Source organism: Triticum aestivum, chromosome 7B (assembly GCF_018294505.1).
Source record: "Triticum aestivum cultivar Chinese Spring chromosome 7B, IWGSC CS RefSeq v2.1, whole genome shotgun sequence".
In the NCBI taxonomy this organism is placed as follows: Eukaryota; Viridiplantae; Streptophyta; class Magnoliopsida; order Poales; family Poaceae; genus Triticum; species Triticum aestivum.
The window spans coordinates 589230704-589253306 of NC_057813.1; the positions used below are offsets into that span (position 1 = coordinate 589230704).

General features: G+C 41.7%; 1 long non-coding RNA gene across 30 annotated transcripts; it reads right to left on the minus strand.

Moving 5' to 3' along the window:
• Positions 1-8753: 8753 nt before the first annotated feature.
• LOC123156429 (uncharacterized) lies at positions 8754-21039 on the minus strand. Of its 30 annotated transcripts, none has more exons than XR_006478111.1 (15): positions 20512-21039; positions 20257-20433; positions 19222-19501; positions 18422-18923; positions 18259-18338; positions 17976-18136; positions 17677-17806; positions 17477-17573; positions 17055-17101; positions 15735-15785; positions 11622-11698; positions 11072-11325; positions 10605-10726; positions 10253-10493; positions 8755-9674 (listed from the first exon to the last, which is right to left on the minus strand). It is a non-coding gene; the product is annotated as an uncharacterized lncRNA (long non-coding RNA). The 30 variants fall into 30 exon arrangements; XR_006478100.1 differs by having other exon boundaries at positions 19222-19894; XR_006478091.1 differs by having other exon boundaries at positions 19222-19894; positions 20095-20433.
• Positions 21040-22603: the final 1564 nt, after the last annotated feature.

The window sequence follows — 22603 nt, forward strand, 5'->3', positions numbered from 1 at the left end:
CGAACCCAAATCGAAGAAATGCGTCTTCATAGGATACCCAAAGGAGACTATTGGGTACACCTTCTATCATAGATCTGAAGGCAAGATATTCGTTGCTAAGAATGGATCCTTTCTAGAGAAGGAGTTTCTCTCGAAAGAAGTGAGTGGGAGGAAAGTAGAACTTGATGAGGTAATTGTACCTTCTCCCGAATTGGAAAGTAGTACATCACAGAAATCAGTTCCAGTGATGCCTACACCAATTAGTGATGAAGTTAATGATGATGATCATGAAACTTCAGATCAAGTTACTACCGAACCTTGTTGGTCAACCGGAGTACGTTCCGCACCAGAGTGGTACGGTAGTCGTATTCTGGAAGTCATGTTACTATACCATGATGAACCTATGAACTATGAGGAAGTGATGATGAGCCCAGAATCCGCGAAATGGGCTTGAGGCCATGAAATCTGAGACGAGATCCTTGTATGAGAACAAAGTGTGGACTTTGGTTGACTTGCTCGATGATCGGCAAGCCATAGAGAATAAATGGATCTTCAAGAAGAAGACTGACGTTGACGGTAATGTTATTGTCTACAAAGCTCAACTTGTTGCGAAAGGTTTTCGACAAGTTCAAGGAGTTGACTACGATGAGACCTTCTCACCCGTAGCGATGCTTAAGTCTGTCTGAATCATGTTAGCATTTGCCGCATTTTATGATTATGAAATTTGGCAAATGGATGTCAAAATTGCATTCCTTAATGGATTTCTTAAAGAAGACTTGTATATGATGCAACCAGAAGGTTTTGTCGATCCTAAAGGTGCTAACAAAGTGTGCAAGCTCTAGCGATCCATTTATGGACTGGTGCAAGCATCTCGGAGTTGGAATATACGCTTTGATAGTGTGATAAAAGCATATGGTTTTATATAGACTTTTGGAGAAGCATGTATTTAAAAGAAAGTGAGTGGGAGCTCTGTAGCATTTCTAATATTATATGTAGATGACATATTGTTGATTGGAAATAATACATAATTTCTGGATAGCATAAAAGGATACTTGAATAAGAATTTTTCAATGAAAGACCTCGGATTGGGCATCAAGATCTATAGAGATAGATCAAGACGTTTAATTGGACTTTCACAAAGCACATATCTTCATAAAGTTTTGAAGAAGTTCAAAATGGATCAGTCAAAGAAAGGGTTCTTGCCTGTGTTACAAGTTGTGAAGTTGAGTCAGACTCAATGCCCGACCACTGCAGAAGATAGAGAGAAAATGAAAGTCATTCCATATGCCTCAGCCATAGGTTCTACCATGTATGCAATGATATGTACCAAGCCTCATGTGTGCCTTGCTATAAGTTTAGCAGGGAGGTATGATACGTCTCCAATGTATCTACTTTTCCAAACACTTTTGCCTTTGTTTTGGACTCTAACTTGCATGATTTGAATGAAACTAACCCGGACTGACGCTGTTTTCAGCAGAACTACCAGGATGTTGTTTTATGTGTAGAAAAGAAAAGTTCTCGGAATGTCCTGAAAATCCACGGAGGCACTTTCTGGAATTAATAAGAATTTCTGGGCGAAAGAAATACACCAGGGGCCCACACCCTGTCCACGAGACAGGGGGGCGCGCCCCCCTATCTCGTGGGCCCCCTAGACCTCCACCGACCTCAACTCCAACTCCATATATTCACGTTCGGGGAGAAAAAAATCAGAGAGAAAGTTTCATCGCGTTTTACGACACGGAGCCGCCACCAAGCCCTAATCTCTCTCACGAGGGCTGATCTAGAGTCCGTTCAGGGCTCCGGAGAGGGGGATTCGTCGCTGTCGTCATCATCAACCATCCTCCATCACCAATTTCATGATGCTCACCACCGTGCGTGAGTAATTCCGTCGTAGGCTTGCTGGACGGTGATGGGTTGGATGAGATTTACCATGTAATCAAATTAGTTTTGTTAGGGTTTGATCCCTAGTATCCACTATGTTCTGAGATTGATGTTGCTATGACTTTGCTATGCTTAATGCTTGTCACTAGGGCCCGAGTGCCATGATTTCAGATCTGAACCTATTACGTTTTCATGAATATATGTGTGTTCTTGATCCTATCTTGCAAGTCTGTAGTCACCTATTATGTGTTATGATCCGACAACCCCGAAGTGACAATAATCATGATACTTCTCGGTGATGACCGTAGTTTGAGGAGTTCATGTATTCACTATGTGCTAATGCTTTGTTCTGGTTCTCTATTAAAAGGAGGCTTTAATATCCCTTAGTTTCCGTTAGGACCCCGCTGCCACGGGAGGGTAAGACAAAAGATGCCATGCAAGTTCTTTTCCATAAGCACGTATGACTATTTACGGAATACATGCCTACATTACATTGATGAATTGGAGCTAGTTCTGTGTCACCCTATTTGATAACTATTACATGAGGAATCGCATCCGGCATAATTATCCATCACTGATCCATTGCCTACGAGCTTTTCACATATTGTTCTTTGCTTATTTACTTTTCCATTGCTACTGTTACAACTACTACAAAAACCCAAAAACAATTATCTTTACTTTTGCCACCGTTACCTTTACTATCATACCATTTTTGCTACTAAATACTTTGTCGCAGATACTAAGTTATCCAGGTGTGGTTGAATTGACAACTCAACTGCTAATACTCGTGTAACGCCCCGAAACCGACGCTTCAGTTGCCCTTCCATTTATTTTAGTTGTTGACGTGTGTTTATTATGTTTGTTGCATTATCATAATTGTTTTGCATATTTCATTCCTATATGTTATGCCATGATCATGTTGAGTGCCTTGTCATTTTTGCTTCTTGCATCATGTTCATCTTATATTATATTACATTGCACCATCCTTGCTTTGTTCTATGCTTCATGATATTGCATATGTCATTTTTGTTGCATTTGCATCAGGAGCATCATCCCTTGATTTGCATCTTGAAATCTTGTTGTGTGATATTCTGTGACCCCCCCCCCTTTTTCTTCTTACCTCCACCTCACTCATGCAACATGCTCATACCAGCGACCATTCGTCAAGTTCACCCAAGTTTCTATTCCATTCAAACTTCTCCTTTCTTCTTTATTACATTTATTTTTCATGTGGCATTTTCCCTATCCAAAAAATGTTCCATCTTTTCCTACAAACCCTACACCTTGACGTTAACCCTCTCTGCCAAGTTGCAGCTCTTTGTAAGTTGTTTTGGTTGGGCTAGAATTTAACTCAAGTTTGAATGAAATTCAAACTTGTTTTAAATTTCTGTCTGTAAAAATATCCAAACCAATTTTACTTAATTATCCATTATACCAGCAGTCCATAAATATTTTCATCTTGGCCACTACCCTATCCAAACTCCCTGCACTTTTCTCTCTTCTTTTCTGTTTGAAAAATAGGGAAGAAGGTGAGGAAACCAGCAGCCCAGCGCAGCTGCAGCGCAGCCCAACATCACCCGCAGCCCAGCCGCCGGCAAGGCCTCTCTCCTGCACCTCCTTTGCTCCCGTGGATGTCCCTTTCCACGTCGACAACCACACCGGACCCACATGCCAGTCTCCCTTCGCTATTGTTCTTCCTCCTCCCTCGCTCGTTACCCTCTCACAGTAAAACCGACGAGGCAGGCGCACATGGCCACCGTGGCCCAGCCAGCTCGCCTCGCCCTCCTATAAAACCAGCATCCCTCGCCCTAGGGTTCCTCCTCCTCCCTCTTTTCCCCTCCGCGCCGCCGCCGCAGGTAAGGGGCACCCAAGCGCTCTGTTGCCTCGCTCCCGATCGCCATGGATGAGGAGCCGGAGCTCTCCTCCGGCGTAGGAGCTCCGACGCCGACCCCTCCTTCCTCCCGGCCCTTCGAGACGCCTCCACAACCCCGTTCCCGCTGTGATCCAAGGCCGGAGCCACCAAGTCCCCGATGTCATCTTCCTCTGCTTCCTCTGCTTCACGGACTCGAGCGCCTTCGTCGATCATCATGCCCTCCCACCGTCTGCAGTCACCCGCGACCTCGTACGACTCCAGCAGCACCCCCATAGTGAAGCCCCGCTCCTCCCCATCTCTCTCTCTGGTTCAATTCTGTCACCGTGGTCGTCTTCCCGAGTCGCCAATCCCATATCCGCCATGGGCGAGTTTCTGAAACTCACCTCGCATGCTCATGCACACAGCCTCCACGCTCTCTCCGCACTTGCACTTATGCTCGCATAACACGCCCATCTCGCCCGCGAGTCCCATTGACCTGCTTCGCCGTATCCCCGCCATGAACGAGACAAGCTTCTACTCGTCCTCGACCTCCTGTACCCCTAGCCTTGCACACGCACACGCATTAGCACCCATCCCCTGTTTCTGCACCCCCGCCGGCTCACCACAGCAGCAACTGCCACTGCGTTTGCTCGCCGGCGTCGCCTCCGATGCACCCGTGTATTCGCCGGAGAAGAAGGCTAGGACTTCTGATCATACATAATGAGCTGAGCCTCCTTTCGGCACCCACATAGCAACAGCTCAGTGGTCAAGACCACGCAATCCTACGGGGGAGCCCCGAGATCAAACCCCCAAGGCTGCGTATTCTTGTTTTTGTGCAATTTTGCACCTTCAGTCTTTCAGAGATTTTTGCTGCTTCTTCTACAGCCAAACCCACTAGATACCATGGATCCAGTCTAGATCAACTGTTTAATCACGCTTGTGCACATCCAGCAGGTGCTGGGTTCGAGTCCCACGCGTCCCTATTTTGTTAATCCTTTTCATTTTTGCTATCTGTTCGTGTTTCTTCAGTTCAGATCAGTTCGAGAGAATGTGTCATCACAAGCCGAGACCATCCATTGTCACACATGCTTCCTATCCCAACTGTTTGACCCTGTTGTCAAACTTGCAGGAGATCCTTGGTTCGAAATCCAACACTCCCCCTTTTGTCCTCTGTTTTTATTTTTATTTTGCAATGCACACACACTTAGCCACTTGGGTCAATTCCACTTCTGGGCTTGCACTGTGCGTTGAATCCGGCCCGTGTATATTTTTCCCTTTCCCATGTGTTTTAGCATTTATTCATTTTCTGCATATTCACATCAATGCCATCATTTTAAAATGCTCATAACTAAATGTCCATGCATCCAAATAAAACATGTTATATATGTAAAATGCTCAGATTTTCATGTACTTTCATAATCTGCATCTTTCATCCATGTTTGAAATGTCTAAAATGGACGTTTGCATTTAATTTGTATGATGACATGTTAAAATGGTTTATTTCATAACTAAATAACCGTAGCCCAGTTTTAAATGTTCTTTATATGTAAATGGGGTGGAAAATTGCCTAGTTTAACATGGTGCACTTTATTTCCCTGTTTAACAACATTAAAATATTGTTTAGGCAGAACAGTACCATTTCTAAAATACGCACATGAGGATTTTCCGGAATTGTTGTTTGTTGTTCCGCCTCATTTAAACTTGCCTAGATAGGTAGTTTTATTGTGCTTCACCTCATGCCATGTTTTTTTCCAGTGTTGCTTCTTAGTTCCGGTAATGTTGTGATTGTGAGGATTCGTTCGACTACTCCCGTTCGTCTTCTTCATGGACTCGTTCTTCTTCCTAGCGGGATTTCAGGCAAGATGACCGCTACCCTGGATCTCACTACTATCATTGCTATGCTAGTTGCTTCGTTCTATCGCTTTGCTGCGCTACCTATCTTTTACTCTTCAAGCCTCCCAAATTGCCATGAACCTCTAACCTTTGACACCCTTCCTGGCAAACCATTGTTTGGCTATGTTACCGTTTTTGCTCAGCCCCTCTTATAGCGTTGTTAGTTGCAGGTGAAGTTGAAGATTGCTTCATGGTGGACAGGATTATGTTGGGATATCACAATATCTCTTATTTAATTAATGCATCTATATATTTGGTAAAGGGTGGAAGACTCGGCCTTATGCCTGGTGCTTTGTTCCACTCTTGCCGCCCTAGTTTCCGTCATACCGGTGTTATGTTCCCGAATTTTGCGTTCCTTACGCGGTTGGGTGATTTATGGGACCCCCTTGACAGTTCGCTTTGAATAAAACTCCTCCAGCAAGGCCCAACCTTGGTTTTACCATTTGCCTCACCACCACCTACTTTTCCCTGGGGAGTCGCTCTCTCGAGGGTCATCTTTATTTTAGCCCCCCCGGGCCAGTGCTTGTCTAAGTGTTGGTCCGAACCGAGCAGCCTGCGGGGCCACCTCGAGGCAACTCGAGGGCTGGTTTTACTCGTAGCTTGACTTATCCGGTGTTGCCCTGAGAACGAGATATGTGCAGCTCCTATCGGGATTGTCGGCGCATCGGGCGGCTTTGCTGGTCTTGTTTTACCATTGTCGAAATGTCTTGTAAACCGGGATTCCGAGTCTGATTGGGTCTTCCTGGGAGAAGGTATATCTTTCGTTGATCGCGAGAGCTTATCATGGGCTAAGTTGGGACACCCCTGTAGGGTATAATCTTTCGAAAGCCGTGCCCGCGGTTATGGGCAGATGGGAATTTGTTAATGTCCGGTTGTAGATAACTTGACACCAGATCCGAATTAAAACGTATCAACCGTGTGTGTAGCCGTGATGGTCTCTTTTCGGCGGAGTCCGGGAAGTGAACACGGTTTTTGGGTTATGTTTGACGTAAGTAGGAGTTCAGGATCACTTCTTGATCATTGCTAGCTTCACGACCGTTCCGCTTGCTCTCTTCTCGCTCTTATTTGCGTAAGTTAGCCACCATACATGCTTAGTCGCTGCTGCAACCTCACCACTTTATCCCTTCCTTTCCCATTAAGCTTTGCTAGTCTTGATACCCATGGTAATGGGATTGCTGAGCCCTCGTGGCTCATAGATTACTACAACAACAGTTGCAGGTACAGGTTATGCGCTGATCTTGACGCGAGAGCAATGTTTGCTTGTTTTGGAGTTCTTCTTCTGCTTCTTCTTCGATCAGGGGATAGGTTCCAAGTCGGCAGCCTGGGCTAGCAGGGTGGATGTCGTTGAGTTTCTGTTTGTGTTTCATCCGTAGTCGGATGGTGCTCTTATGTAAGATGATGTTGTATTCGTGTGGCATTGTATGCCTCTTGTATGTATCCCCATATATTATGTAATGTTGATGTAATGATATCCACCTTGCAAAAGTGTTTCAATATGCGGGTCTATCCTTGGTGGGACCTTCGAGTTCCTTTTGGATAGGGTCGCATATTGGGCGTGACAACTCAAGAATATTCTTTGGCTCCCCTTGTGTCAAATCAATAAATTTGGGTTGAATACTTTACCCTCGAAAGCTGTTGCGATCCCCTACACTTGTGGATTATCAAGACTAATTTCTGGCGTCGTTGCCGGGGAGCATAGCTCTATTCTTTGAGTCACTTGGGATTTATATCTGTTGATCACTATGAAGAACTTGAAAGATGACAGAACTACGATTTTGCACTCAACTACGAGGGGAGGTAAGGAACTGCCATCTAGCTCTACACTAGATTCTCCTTCTGTTATTAGTAAGCTTGCGACACCTAAACCTTCTACTGCTATGAATTCTGATATGTCGCATGTTATTGATGATGCCACTTCTGCTATGCATGATGAAACTACTTCTGTGCGTGATACTACTTTGCCATTAGGTGAATTTCTTAATGAACAACTTGTTAGAGTTAGGGGGAATGAAATTATTGAAGATGCTATTATTGATGATAGTGATGATGAAGGTTCTCCCAATGATTATGAATTACCTGTTGTTCCTGAGGGTTGTGTTATGAATGAAGAAGCTGCTAGAGCTATATTTGCTTGCAATGATAGATATGATCTTAAGAAATTATTAGCTAAATGGAAGCAGCAGTCTCTTAATGCTAGAATGAAACTAGACCCTGCTTTTGCTACTTCACCTATTTGTGTTACTAATAAGGATTGTGAATTCTCTGTTGATCCTGAGATTATTACTTTAGTTGAATCTGATCCTTTTTATGGCCTTGAATCTGAAACTGTTGTGGCACATCTTACCAAGTTAAATGATATAGCCACCCTATTTACTAATGATGAGAAGTCTCGCTATTTTTTATATCCTTAAGATATTTCCATTCTCATTAAAGGGTGATGCTAAGACTTGGTATAATTCTCTTGCTCCTGGTTGTGTGCGTAGTCCCCAGGATATGATTTATGACTTCTCTGCTAAATATTTCCCTGCTCATAAGAAGCAAGCTGCCTTGCGGGGAATATATAATTTTGTGCAAATCAAAGAAGAGAGTCTCAATCCCACAAGCTTGGGGGAGGCTTCTCCGGTTACTTAATGCTTTGCCTGATCATCCTCTCAAGAAAAATGAAATACTTGATATCTTTTATAATGGACTAACCGATGCTTCCAAGGACTACTTGGATAGTTGTGCTGGTTGTGTTTTCAGGGAAAGAACAGTCGACGAAGCTGAAATATTATTGAATAAACTAGTAGAACGCCCGTGCGTTGCTACGGGCTATAATGCATACTTTAAATCGCAGATCTATCATACACTTCAGCAATTTCATTGATCAATTAGTGGATAATTATTTGATATCACAATGCTGCAATTTCTTCTATATGAGACGGTCCAAATGAAGAGAGAACAAAGTCTCCATCTTGACCGTAGGACATGAAGTTCAATGGGGCAGGGTCATGTTTCTTCATTGGAATACAATTAACACTAAAGTCTAATTTGATATTAGGAAGTAGACACATGTATTAAGCTAAAGAAAAGCAATCTTATTTCTATTTGTGATAAAGTTTTTTGAATTAACTGTTCACATTACATCAATCCACAAAGCAAGGTAAATAAATTAAACAACAATCTTCCACGACACACCATGTCCTGTCATGAAGTGAATTCATCAATTGAAGTAAATAGCTACATAGAGATTGCAGCTTTTGTTACAATGTCTCCTGCATATCTTGGCAATTTGAGAACGTCATATTACTCTTTGACAGTTATTGATCATACTGCCTGCATATATTAGAGTCTGAATCTGAGTTAATGAACAGAGGAATGCCTCTGTATCACCACCGTAAAGTCTTTGCAATTGGCACATCTGTATTCATGTAATATTGTCGCTCTCTCCCCCTGAAGTCCTCCAAGCGTATGTGTTCCAATACATAAGAATTCCTTGTTCTTGGAAAGGGGAAATTGAAATGGTTTCCTTTCATACAGTTAGTTCAATGCTTGTGCATTGTCACATACAAAAAAAATACTCCCTCCGTCCGGAAATACTTGTCATCAAAATGGATAAAAGAAGATGTATCTAGACGTATTTTAGTTCTAGATACATTCATTTTTATCCATCTTGATGACAAGTATTTTAGGACGGAGGGAGTGATATACACATCGAATGCATTAACTGTTGGTTGCATATATGAACATAATGCATGTCAAATGTCGTGTGTATAAAAATGCCAGTGCGTTGCCATGGGCCTTTTGTTGTATAATTCTTAATGAATTTTTGGGCCCTTCCAATGACATCGCCTCAACACCCTTGTCGATTAATTCTTTTTGAACGTTGACATAATCCATCTCCATCTCTTTCATACTCTGCAAAAATAAATATGTATAGAAACATACCTTTTGTATTATCATGCACAACAAATATATAAAGAACAATTATTTGTATGCATCTCTTCTGATTGTGTAAACCCCAATGATTTTTCAGTTTGGTTCACCATAAAGCTTTGTCAATAAAAAGCCATCAGTTTTGATCTTTGATCTACAAAAGTAAACATGTAAACAATATTAAAATAAAAAATAGAAAACTCATATACAATATATATTCATTGGTCAGATGCTGAATGCGAGTAGATGACCATTTTTACTCGAAGTGAATGACATCATACTTTTTAGTAGAGTGATCCGCATTCCAATTTGAATAAACCGTAAGTTCACCTATATATCACTTGTTGGTAATTATGTTTCAAAAGAAATAGCAAACTCTGTGATGTTGCTTATGTTTCATTCTTATATCAAGATTGCAAGATTGTTTTCAGTTTTTAGAAATATTGTTGTAAATTTAAGATGCTTGCATTTCCATCATGAAGATAACTAATATCTTATTTAGAAGAATTCTTGCATTTCCAGCTTCAAGATAGGTAATATCTTATTTAGAAGGATGCTTACATTTCCTGCTCACCGATAGACAGAGCAACAAATTTGTTATTTGGATGTTGAGTTTATTTCATATTCAAAATGCAACATTTATGTGTCCTTATGTTCATTTCCTAGCATCATATGCAAACTTGCTGACAAGTGACAAATATGTAAATAGCTTGAAAAAAGTGGATAAACAACCTGTAAATTTGAATAGTTGAATGACCATGCATTGCCATGGAATAAAAAAAACATAGCGGTCGAATAATTGACTCAATGTAGAAATATGTTGGACAAGCTGGCATGTGGTTTCCATCCATACAGTAATAAACCTGATTCTCTCTCCATTTCTTGCCATTTCTTCGTAACCATCCTCTCCTTGCAAGAAAATGAAACGATATCTAATCTTCTCCCACCCTTCCTCATGTTCCACCTTCATGTACTTGTACAAATTGTATAAATTTTATCAATTCAAAAGAATATTTTGATTATATTTCTTATTTAAAAGTAATTATAGATGTACATGGTGGTTAATCCAACCTTAATTTTTTACCTCAACAAGGATAAAACTTGAAACTAACATAGAGCCTTAATTAACTGTCCCCTGTCCCCATTTCTTAAACTCCTCACACGCTACTTGCTTCATTCTCCCCGTGGCCACGCAACCATGCCTACCTGTGACCATGAAAATCAATCAATCATTAAAATTCATGATCTGACTATACAATTCACAAGATAAATGAAATCCATGTCAACTAAAATATAATTAAAAACACGTCGTTTGTGCTCTATAGCAGTGGTACATTATCATACGAGCCAGATTAGAGTACTCGTACCATGAAAAAGAAGGCACACAACATCTTGCATTATCACAAAATCATACTTGCACACATTACCACCAGTAGCAAGATAAACAAGGTGGATATCAGCTTTTAAAGCATGATTAGGAATCATGGCAAACTCTATTTTCAGAGTTAGAAAAAGACCAAGTGTAAGAATTGGAACAGATAAGAAGCGTACCAGGGCATGATGCCATTGGGTTGGATGTCATGCACTGGCTAATAGAGCTCCCTCCCTAACTCTTACGAAGCCCTCCCTACGACCCACTTCAGAGCAGCCGGTCGTGCTTCTTTCCAAGCCAACTTCTGCATCGCCGCAGATCAGCCAAAGGAGCTGCTGCCTACAGCCAAGGTCACCTTCCACGCCGCTCAATTATTGAAGCTGCATCTTTTGCTCAATCAAGTGCGGGAAGGAGTTTTGGAGAGAGGCAGGCACTACATGAACAAGAAGGACAGTAACTAGAATTAGAAGTCGGCTGCCCCGCAGCAGCAAGGCTATGTCTCAGTCAAAGTTCGACAGGGGGCAAAACAGTTGCTATCCTAATAGAAGTTCACGTCGATCCAGCCAAGCCAGTGCCATCATTAGAAAGTCCGGCCATTTTAGTTTCAGCCAGTTCAAGTTAGGGCAAGGAGGAAAGGAAGAGAGTAATGCAAGGATGTAAAGAATGAGGCGCTAGAACAGACTGGCCCGCAGGCTTCCAACCTGACACCGAGCGAGGAAGCTTACTTACCAGGGATGGATACCAGTTCAGATGGATTTCCGTATTCACTTATGAGGCTCGAATCTCCTCTTCCACACTGGCAGCACCTAAGTGAAACAGAAGTTTTCTTATCAGCGGACTGGGTATCGAGGTCAAATAGCAGTACGTACTGGCAGCCCCCCGATGTGGGGTTCCAGGGCAGAGGTCAGAGAATCTATATGGTCGGTGTCTCCGCATGCTTTAATTCCATATCCATAGCTGTCAAAATGACGTTAGTAGGATCATCGGTCGGGAGTCAAGTCAAGGGAGTGAAGTTGAGGGAAAAGCTCTTTCTCTCCAAGTTTTAGCACTGGCCTAAAACTGGATCAAAGATTGGAATCCGGAATCCAGGTCTCTTCTTTCTTATACGAGTTTATTTCTTAGTAGAGTAATGTTTCCCTTTCCTTGACTGTCTTCCCGGAGAGATTCCTTGATTTCGGTATTTCACTACTCTAGTTGGAGTAACGTCCCTTGCTATCTTCATTCTGACCTTGCCCTAGCGGCGCACAGTGACAAATCGAGTTCAGGTTCTGACCTGGCTCGTACACTAAACCTTACCAGTAGCTCTTGCTCTTGCAGCAACTGTTGCACTACAAGCACAAGCTATTCTTCTAACTTGCTTGACACACTGATGGACCTTGACACACTGATGGAACAATGCGTCCGACTCACTCACCTGCCGCCCTTTAGTAGGAATCTGAAGAGGAAGGAGCCTTAGCTGCTTCTATTCTATGCAATTCTCTTCTCATCCCTGCGCCTGCTCGGCACATAAACTAACAATCCTGCTACTTCTCCTTACAACAACTGCTGAAGCTGAGAGGCTAGGGGACTCGGGTCAGGGCGGGATGAGTGCTGCTATATGGTTTGAACCCTCTATCTGTAGATCATTCCTTTTACTGATTTCTAGCTTTTCGGAGGCACAAGTAGTTGATCACTTAGACGTACGAGATTCTGAAAGGATTGTTCCCTCTAGGCACATCTTAGGAAGGATTCCGTGTCCCTCCAACTCCATCCATTCGGCTGGCTCATCCTCATCATCCGAAAAGAAAACAGAGACAAAACAGATTTGTTTCAATGACATATCTAATCAGACTGAAATTGATGTCGAAGACACGATCATTCACATCAATTGAAGCAGGCAGGAAGGGCGCGGAAGCTACCGTTTAACGAATGCAATGCAAGCAAGGTAGCTTGTCCTGATATCTGATACCTATGTTTGCTCCTTATTTTATTAATAATTGATCCAATTTATACGAAAAATATGTAGGTTGAAGAAGTTATCAAGAAAAATGATTGGGATCTTTCAATATGCTATTCTTGATATCATGTTTTTATTCTTGACCCTATCAAGTATGGATTCTAGATTGTTAGTTGGAGCATCCTGACCAGTCTAGTTTATTGTGATATGATCCTGAGGGACTCTTCAAATACATGTAGGGAGTCACACAGGTCTCCGACATATCAAATTGTATCTGGATTTGAGTCAGAGCATTTCCTCTGATTCCTAGCTCAGAAATCTTTGCTTTATTTACTAAAGATTGGAGCACACAAGCGCACACGCAGTAATCTGATTGAGAAAATGGATAGTTGCTGCCATCGATATTAAAGAGTCTGTCTAGTGCCAAAAAGGTCCTTCCAAGGCCTGAGCTATCAAATTCATGTGATACACACTTTGCTCTCTGCGGATCACACTCCCAAATAAATCCCAGATAATTACTAATGCACCGTTGAGTACACAGATTCTTTTCCTGTTCGTACTGGAGTATAGTAAGGAAAAACTGCTTGACCGAATCAAGGTCAAGATAACTTGGAGTTCAACAAAATGAACAGTAGCTAAATTGGAACTAAGGTGACCGATCATCCACCGGTGGGTAGAAATATGAATGTTGACTAGGGTCCCCTGTGCTCCCCAGCCAGCAAGCAGTTAGCTTTCCTCTAGAAGTCATGGAAGTGTGGATAAATCGACAGAAGGTTTTTATTTCTTAAAAAATCGCCCTAACCATCCTAAATATGGACGGAGAGCGGTCTCGAGTTTTTCGGGGTCCTCGAGATCGCATTGCCAACCTTGATCTAATAAGTGGTCTTAATTAATATGCAAGATAGGATAATATTATAAAAATGGTTGGTTTTGTTCAATACTTAGGTAGGGCTGACTACGCCACCTCAGCAGCTGGGACTGGAATTGCTTACAATGCATCTGGCCACTGACTGAATTCGAAGTAGGGCCAGTGTATAAAGACCGGCTTATCTCTCTTAAGACTTAGTCCACTTTCTACTAGAATCAGATTTTCTAGTTTGCAAGCAGAGGCATTTTCTTGCTAACAAGCCATTCTAGCAAACAAAAGAGCTACTTCTATCAAAGAGGAGCAAAGGCTAAGAGGAACTCCTCCCTTCATGTCTTCTTCCTTTCCAAGCTTGTTGCGGGGAATCTGGGCTCTTTTTCAGCCCCTAAGGACTGCTACTTTGATGAATGAGGCCTGACAGTCTTAATTCCTAATGCTACTCCTACTGCTATTGCTATTGTTACTGCTTTTGGGAATTGGCATCTTTCTTCATAGGGGCCTAGCCAAGGAAAGCTTTCCCATTAAATGAATGTGCTTGCGTACTCTTCGATTCCTGCGGGAAGTGTGGGACTAATTGAATTTCATTCTTGTCTGCTAAGAGAATTATTCTTCCTTACAGCTTGCATTCGATGCATCCACCGTACTAAGAGCTCCTTCTTGAAGAACCGATTCTGTAACAACCCCAAAGGCGAATCTATCTAAATAAACCTAAATAAAACTCCCGCCCACACCTTCATTCTTTTCCTCCTCTGATCTTAGAAAGCATACTGAACTTCACTCCAATCTTTCTCCATTAGCAATAAGAGACCCTTCATCTGACCTCCGGGCTACCCTGTCAATTGTAAAAAGTAGTTGAGTCGTGTCTCGCAGGAGCAAAAAGAGTGAAATGAGGACGTAAGCCCCCTAGGTCTTCCTCTTCCTTCTAAACTAATTGCTTTCGCTTGACTCTTCCAGTCAAAAAGTATACTGAGTGGTTGAATGAAAGCGAAAAGGAATGGCTTTTTCATGTACCAGATCCGGTGAGCCAAACATCAAGCAAAAATGGACATGCAATCAAAGAGTAAGGAGCAGTTATTTGCAATGACGGGTGGATTGGTCAAAGCTGCAAGGAGAGACTCGGTTATGGCGCGATAAAGAGCTTGCTTCAATGCTCGGATTCAGGTAGAAAGTAAGAGCAGTAGCATATTCATAGGAGAGCTTTGTACTTGAAATTAGTAGTCCCGGTAATTGGAAAAAAGCTCTGAATACAGATTCAAAGCATCAAGATAGGTAGTCCTATCATTAGTTGGTCAGTCATAGCAATTTAAGTAGAAAGCTTGCTTCGGGATCAGATCATTCAACTAAAGCTGTCAGGCCGGGTAGGCTTTGAGGAACATTGGGGGTTCCTTATGTTGTGACTGAGCAGATATGTCTATTGTGCCCGGCAAAAACAGATTTGCAAGGAGTTTGCCAAAGGCTTTCTCATTCGGAAAAAACAATTTCAAGTATATTTCCCTTCTCCATTCTCTGCTCGGATGATTGCCGCTTGTGTAAATTTCATTGTTGTGGGTCCCGTGTGTGCTCGAATAAGATTGTTTTAGGATTCTATTTAGTTGAATTTCTTGACTCCGCGGTGCTGGTTATCGAGTTTATGGCGCCGCCGACCATCCAAAAAGTCAAAGATGGCATCGGCATTTACTTATTATGCTCTCTTCTAATAGTGGTCCCTTGGTATTCAGGTTGTAAAATCCTGATAGGAAAGTCGACTGTTATACCTTGTTTTTGTAATGGCCTATCTTCTTTAAAAAGCCGAAAGATAAGGATTTCGCAAAACTTTTGCGTGCTACAGATCAGCTAGTCACGCTGCTGCCAACAAACATAAATATCAAGTTTTTCTTACTTGAGCAAACTCAATAAGGACAAGCATGTGGACTGTACATGATCCGAGAGAGACTCAGTCGAGCAACATAAATGAAAAAGGAAAAGTACCAACGTTTTGAGAAAATGAATTCAGTTAGTCATACAAGAATATGTTCAGAAGATAAAAATAATTTAGACACACCTCACGCAAATTCTCTCAAAGAAATTCTTCATGACATCTTCCGGAACCTACCTGTTCAGAAAAACAAAGTAAGAGAGCAAACATATGCAGCACAATTACCATCTCGGAACTTGTGGTGTGAAACCATCAAAGTACAAAAAAGATATAATATATTGTTTCCTTATTTATTTAATTTTGTTCCAGATTACAGTTGAAATGTTTATAAAGTACATATTCTTGGGTAGCATTTCTTTCTTATCTTGTCTGCACTATAAACAGATTAAGGATTAATATTATTACTGAGCTCAGAGATCGATCAACAAGTTGTATGCTCTAATTTACAAAAGAACTATGTGCATTTACTTACTAGAGGAAGAAACCAAGGTCAAAAGGCAAAACGGCAGTCTTCATATCGTGCATCAAGCATAACTATATTGCCTTATGAACTGAAGTAAAAAATAGAATTAACAAGCAACAGTACTAACAACCAACAAACAGTGACGAGACTATTGCTCTTGCGAAAATGTTTATCCCAACAAAGGATCGCGAACTTGCTAGATACACTAACTGAGGTTCATTCCCTTTGCTTGAGGAACTGTCTTAGGAACAACTTCAGAGTAGGTCGATTGAAACTTAGAAGAAATGGAGATACACATGTTAACTAATAAACTGACATTTGTCATTTTGTGATTGAAATTAACTATGAATAAGGACTCTGGAACATGAACATACAGTTGTGTGGTCGAAGTGCGAGGAATGTTGTTGCTGGCAGAAGAGCAATCATGAAAATCAGCGCAAATATGCTCAGGGTGATTTCGATGGGCACTAACTTGCTACAGCGGGTGCACCATTTAGCTGGCACAATATTGAATTTGCTATTTTTTTCTCAAAATAGAACTTTGCGAATAGTACGACACTATAGAATCAACTAAAGCTCAACAACATTATTGATGCATGTACATCTATTAATTAGACCAATAATGCTTCCATAAAGAATAATTAATCTTTACAACCCTTTCACTTGTGGTCATTTTACCAAGATAATAGTAATTCTAAAACATACAAATACCAGTTTTATCTACAAAATTAATTAACTAAATGATTCAAACAAGCACCGGTATTCCCGATTACATTAATCTCATGGAAAATGGTACAAGGAAAACGTTAGATAATTAGATACGGCAAAGGAACTTTCAATGAAGTTGTAGGAAAAAATAAGCTACTGCAGTTAATTTCAACATTAGTGAATCAACTGTAGGCATACCGGCTCCATCCTGTTAATTGCTTTTAATTCACAGTAAAGCTTGCAATGCTAAGAAAAAAAAGCAAGTAAGCAACCACCTTAATTTGTTAGTACGACATCAATCCGGCGCTTAGAAGCTTGCATACTGCGATAAAAAAAGTCAGAGAGCATGCTGTAGGTACAAGAAGCAAGCAAATAGCCAGGTTAATTAATTAGTAGGGCCTCGATCGCTTAGAGTAATTCAATTGCAGCTGGAAGACACAAGACCAACCCACATGATTAACTAACTGTATTACATGCTCAGAGTCAAATTAGAGAGATGGCACGTCTTGGGATGAAATCTAGTTGTTGAACAAAAATTATGGTGACATTCTGCCCTGCCCAGAGTCGTAATTAATAGGTAGGTGGCGATCTAAATAGGAAGAAAAAGACCATGACATTTTTTGTACCATTGCAATAACACCGCATAAGCAAGTTTTCATAAAATTGCAACACGAACTGTCCTTTTTTTCAAACACACCTATCGTTGGGTTTGCAGAAACACCAGGTCCCTGGAAAGCAAGCTTGCTACAGTATGGTCTCTCCAAATGTTCAGCTCCGGCTGCGACAGAAGTATGCTTCAAGGCAACAAGAGAGTGATGGATTTATGTGGAGGGCATAAAAATATGGAGTAGAAGTTGTATTACCCTAAGAGCCAGCATTGGGGCTGAGAAATTAAACCTTAGATCCAGCAAGGAAGCTTTAGTATTTAGATCACATGATCGGAATATGCATTCGGCCTCCTCCTGGGGCATAGGATGTGCAGCTTCAGCAAGTAATGTATTTCCAGGTACCTTCAAGTGGTGTTTAGCTAGCAAAAAAATTCAGAGAATATTAATTTTCAGAAGCAGATAAACTCTGTAACAATCAGTCAAAGAACGGTGGTTTCCGCTAGTTCCAGAAAAGAAGAGGACAGGTTCCAAATGATTGGATATGTTGTGCTTGGTCAATATAATTTTAGTAAATATCACACCATATACCTTCAGAGTTCTGGTTGACAAGCATCTTTAGATGCCCAACCTTCAGTCAAGATGGCAATGGCATCATCTTCTCTCACCTACAGGCTACAGTCCTCTTCTACTCTTGTTCCTCCTGACCTACTCGTGCAGCGCATCGCCCAATGGTCAACCCTCCTGTCCACCTGTAAAGTGGGTTGGTCCGGTGTTCTCATACTGACAATTCTCAAACATGACAAATTTTTGCATGATATTCAGATTGCATCACCGGACGGGAAACAATGGTCCTGGAAATTAATCAAATTACCAACGTCTCGCCATGAATCTATGGACGGCGTCATTCTCCCAATCGGAATCCTCGTGGTCCCAAATGCTAAATGGTTCAAACTATTTAAGAGAACCGCACCAGTCAATCGAAAATGAAACAATGAGGATATGAACCAAATACTGTGTGTGAACATTTTGTAAACCTCTGTATCCATTGAAGCTTCAGGGATATCTCATCGACTATGTCGGATGCCAGGAAAAGGGCCAAAAGTACCCCTTGGTTTAGAGGAACAGAGTTCGCTCCACACAACCCTTGTAAATCAACCTGGCCGAATGGGCATTTGGAGTATCAGGCACAATTATACATATGATAATTAAAACTGTGGATGACTTGATAAAACTGAGAAATTGTAAACCTTGCAGGGTTGAAAGCCAAGCTCATTTATACATATATAAATAACAAATAACTTTGAAGGCATACATGTAACTGTGTTCTACATGTACAGAAATAATTCTCTCGTAAGGTTGTACCATATATAACATAAATTTTCAGTCACTTCGTTCAGTTATGCAGAGATGGCGTTCTCATTTCCGACTCCTAGTGGAGATAGAAAAAACAACTTTCTTTGGTTCTCCAAGTAGTTTGATTGGTAAAAAAACACATGGCATCAGGCTCCTGTAGGTTCAGCGATGGATGGTTGAAAACTGCAAACAACACACTCAAGTGATTGTTAGAAAAAACAAGCAACACAAATAGAAGTTCCCTCGGTTAGCAATATATAGTGTACCACTTAAAAAGAAACTTGGATGCTTAATTAAATTTTGTGTATGCTTCTGTTTTAGAAGCCTAATTGGTGCTAGGCAGTTGAGAAGCTTACCCCAACTGTTGCACATGATTTAGCACTATAAGATGGTAATACAAATATTCATTCTACTCTAATGCGAAAAAGATCAATAATATTGGAACAGATGCACAAAGATAAAATAGCACCTACAGACTCACCTGTATGCTATGGATCTTCCACCTCGCAGACTCTGTCAACCTGCTTAGTGCACGGCAACGGTGCTGCTTCTTCTGTTGCATCCGCTCTTGGGCTCCATGACGTCTCCTCCTCCCAACACCTCCCCTCTCCCAAGCGTGTCAAATGTCAAATGTCAAATGTCGTGTGCATATCAAACTGCAGTCTCATGTACTTCTTAACCCCTGTGCTCTGATCTAAGCAATTTATTAGAGCAGGGTACTCACATCGGCAAGATCGTGTGTTCTACACACCTGCTTCACCCTGCATGTTGTCAACATGGGAAAAAATGCTTCTCAGAACTCAACTCACACACACACACACACACACACACACTGTCCAAACACTGAAATATGTCGCAATGAAATAAAACTCACTACATATCGACACACTATTTCGTAATTAAATTTTGTCCTCTCAACATTGACCTGCTTTTCCAATATCTGATCCCAAAACCTTTCTCCCAAGAGAATAGGTTGTAAAAACCACACGTCTCTATCATAAAGAGTCAAAACTTGTCCCCAGCACCAGTACAATCACATTATGTATTGGATAGTCAGCGAATCCCCTTATCTCTTTATCAAGAGTTTTCGCCCGATAAGGGCATGGTGCCGCTGATGCAATCCTTACTCTGCACCAATGTTTCCTACTGCTCAGCTGAAATCAACATAAAAGACCATGTCCGTTAAATTAAATCGACATACATGCATTTCTAAACTTTATATAATTCATCGGCGTCACATAGCTAAATTGCAATTATTCCATGGTAGAAATAGCTGTCTCGACTAAATATCCATCAAAAAACTTCCCAACAGTGAGACTGTCATTAGTAGTACTATTGTATTTCTATTAGTTACCTTATATTGGATTCAATCAAAAAAATATTATCCTCAGAACAAGCTCAGCATACGGACGCAAATCTATCTGTAGACTGCTAGTACACTCAATACCGGCATCACGTACTGAATCACTGATGACGTGTACCAAGTGAATTAAAATCAGTAAGTTTTACGGGTTACTTTTAAACCAGTCCAGCCCGGCTGCCTGGGGTTCATCTTCCCAGTTAATAGCTCGGAGACCTGGGGTGAGATCTCCCTTCCTCTGTACACCCTGGTTTCTTCCTTGCAGAACTGTGCATCTATGTTCATGGCCGCTTCTGGCGCTTGTTCCAGTTCCCCTATTACCGTCGTCCACCTCTTCAAGCCCAGAGAATAGAGCAGAGAAATAGTTAGTAGAAATCACACTAAGGATAATAACAACAAAGATTAACTAACCTGCAGATAGGCCACAGCGCCTACGCCTCCCGTGCACCTACTCCTTCCTGCTCGCCCCACCAGGGAGGATGCCACACGCGCGCTGCCGTTGCCGTGTGACTCAGCCGCCAGCTAGCCTCCGCAAGCGTCGCCGCATCACTGAGCCCATCCCCGGTCCCTTCCTCCTCTCTCCCATCTCTCCTCCGATTCCTAGCCGCATCTTTGATGCAGGACATGGCCGCTGCTGGATCCACTCCGTGCGCGAGCGCCTCAAACCGCCCCTGTCCAGATCGTCGTCGGCCCTATGTAGCCCGACTGGGGATCGCCACGTGCCCCGCCCACATCGATTGATCTGCGTTGCAGAGTGGAGGGACGTCGTTAGCAGGAGGAAGGGGAAAAGAATGGCGTGCACCTGCGGTTAGGGGAGAGAAGATTAGCGGCGGCAGTTAGGGGAGGATCAGCGCGGCGGCTAGGGTTATCGGGAAGAGGACATGCGTCTGCGTAGGTTGAGGCGAGACCGAGGAAGAGGGAGGAGTTGGATCGAGCGGAGCGATGCGGAGGGGAGAAACCAACAAGGAGCAGCGGATGAAAAAAATCTACCAAAGTTAACCTACGAAAAAAACCAGACGAAAATGGTGGGACGAAAATTAACCGGTGGAGACTACCAACTGCTACATTAGAAGTAGAGATATGTTGACTAATGAAAATAATTGGACTCTTCCTGAGTCAATTCCTGAAGCGATTCCTGAACCAATTGAGCCAACTCCTGAGCCTATTCCTGAACCCACTCTGAAAAAGAGAGGTGTTTTATTTCTCAGTCCTGAAGATATGCAAGAGGCAAAGAAATCAATGAAAGAAAAAGGTATTAAAGGCAAAGATGTTAAGAATTTACCTCATATTGAAGAAATACATGGTCTTAATATACCGCTTGTTGAAGAATCACATTGTCTTGATAACCCGACACACGTAGTAAAGGTAAATTCTCTCTATAGATATGATAAAGTTGAAATCCCCTCTACTAAATTTCATAGCCCATGCTTAGATGAATTTGATGACTTTATGGCCAGACAAGAAAGTTTTAATGCTTATGTTGGTAGAGAGTTAAAAAATAATGCTTTCGAGATAGGACGCGTGAGCGATAATATGGCTATAGTTAAAGATGAACTCAAACTGGTTAGCAAGTATGCTTCTATGGTTGCTACTCAAGCTGAGAAAGTACTTAAAGCTCAAAATGATTTGCTTGAGGAATTAAATAATAAAAATGACTTTGTTGTTAGAGTGGCTACTAGAACTGGTAGAATGACTCAGAAACCTTTGTATCCTAAAGGCAACCCTAAGAGAATCGAGCAAGATTCTCAGAGAAACAATTTAGACGCACCTAGTTCTTCTAAAAAGAAGAAGAAGAAAAACGATAGGACTTTGCATGCTTCTAGTGAACCTACTGTAGACACACCTGAGAATCCCAATGATACTTCTATTTCTAATGCTGAAACTCAATCAGGTGATGAACATGAACCTAGTGATAATGTTAATGATAATGTTCATATTGATGCTCAACCTAGCAAAGACAATGATGTAGAGATTGAACCTGCTGTTGATCTTGATACCCCACAATCAAAGAATCAATATTATGATAAGAGAGATTTTGTTGCTAGGAAGCACGGTAGAGAAAGAGAACCATGGGTTCAGAAACCCATGCCCTTTCCTCCTAAACCATCCAAGTCAAAGGATGATGAGGATTTTGAGCGCTTTGCTGAAATGATTAGACCTATTTTCTTATGTATGCGCTTAACTGATATGCTTAAAGTAAATCCTTATGCGAAGTATATGAAGGGTATCGTTACAAATAAAAGAAAGATACCGGAAGCTAAAATTTCCACCATGCTTGCTAATTACACTTTTAAGGGAGGAATACCAAAAAAACTTGGAGATCCGGGTGTACCAACTATACCATGCTCTATTAAAAGAAATTATGTTAGAACTGCTTTATGTGATCTTAGAGCCGGTGTTAGTGTTATGCCTCTCTCTTTATATTGTAGACTTGAATTGAATAAGTTGACACCTACTGAAATATCTTTGCAAATGGCTGATAAATCAACTGCTATACCTGTCG